The sequence below is a fragment of the Octodon degus genome, unplaced genomic scaffold (assembly GCF_000260255.1).
Source record: "Octodon degus isolate 3935 unplaced genomic scaffold, OctDeg1.0 scaffold00164, whole genome shotgun sequence".
Lineage (NCBI taxonomy): Eukaryota > Metazoa > Chordata > Mammalia > Rodentia > Octodontidae > Octodon > Octodon degus.
Window position 1 is genome coordinate 3,118,828 of NW_004524740.1, and position 1,266 is coordinate 3,120,093.

Genomic DNA, 1,266 nt, shown 5'->3' on the forward strand with positions numbered 1-1,266 from the left:
TTTTTTACAGTGGTAAGGATCAAAAGACAAGCGCTCTGCCACTGAGCTACACCCCTACCCCCAAGAGATCTCTGTCTGTGTCTCTCTGTCCCTCTCTTTCTACAACTGGTGACAGAACTCGGCCTGCACACTTACCTACATGCCCAATCTCTTTATTTTGAGATAAGGGCACACTGACTTGCCTAGCTGGGACTTGAACTTGGAATCCTCCTGCTTCTGCCTACCACATTCTAGGATTACAGGCACATACCTCCATGCTCCGCTTTTTCAGTTTTTCTGTGATTTTCCTGATAGGGTTGAGCTGTAGTCCATGCTGCTTTTGAACCCACTTCATAGCCCAAGCTGGCCTCAATGCTACACCACCCCGAGGTTCCTAAGTCATTTTAAATACGTTTTACTCCATATTTCCTTCTAGCACTTTAAAAAATGCTCATTTACTATTATAAACAATGCCATTGTGAAAGTCTTTGTATACACCCCTACGCACCTTTTGCCAAGATGATTGTATAGTTAAATTCCTTGCAGTGGAATTTCTAGGTCAGAGGATATACGTGTAGTTTACATTTCAATGGACAGAGACTGAAATAGAAATAACGAATAATATTCTCACTAATGAGACTGCTTGTCTACTACATCTTTCCCAGCCTGGCATATTATCAAACATAACAGGATTTTCTGCAAATCTAGTAAGAGAAAAATATTGCATTGTTTCTTGGTGCACTGTTACATTCCCCCTCTTAATTTTAGTTTTTTGATCCATGTGGCATTTTATTTTAAATGTGCTATGAATTAAGGATTTGACATTTCTTCCCCTCCTTAAGGACACTGTCTAACAAACAGCCAGTTCTCCCACATCAGTTAGTGAATAAGCCTTCATTTCCCCAATTATTTGAAAAGCCACATCCACTGTATCTGCTACATGACAGCACCTATACATAGATCCATTTATGGCCTGCCTGCTCGATTCTGTTGATCTTTCGGTTATTTCCTGTCAATGCCATGTCTATACAATATTGATATCTATAGGGCAACAAAATAGTCTCTTTATCAATAACATCTTGGTTATTATTATTTTTTTCTTTTTGTTGGGGGGCGGGACAGGGTCTTACTATGCAGTTCAGGCTGGCCTTGAACTCATATGTAGCCCAAATCTGCTTCAAGTTTGTATCAATCCTTCTGCCTCAGCCTCCCGAGTGTTGGGATTACAAGTTGACAGCACCGTATCTGGCTATCTTATCTATTTTCTCTTCCAGATAGATTCTAGAA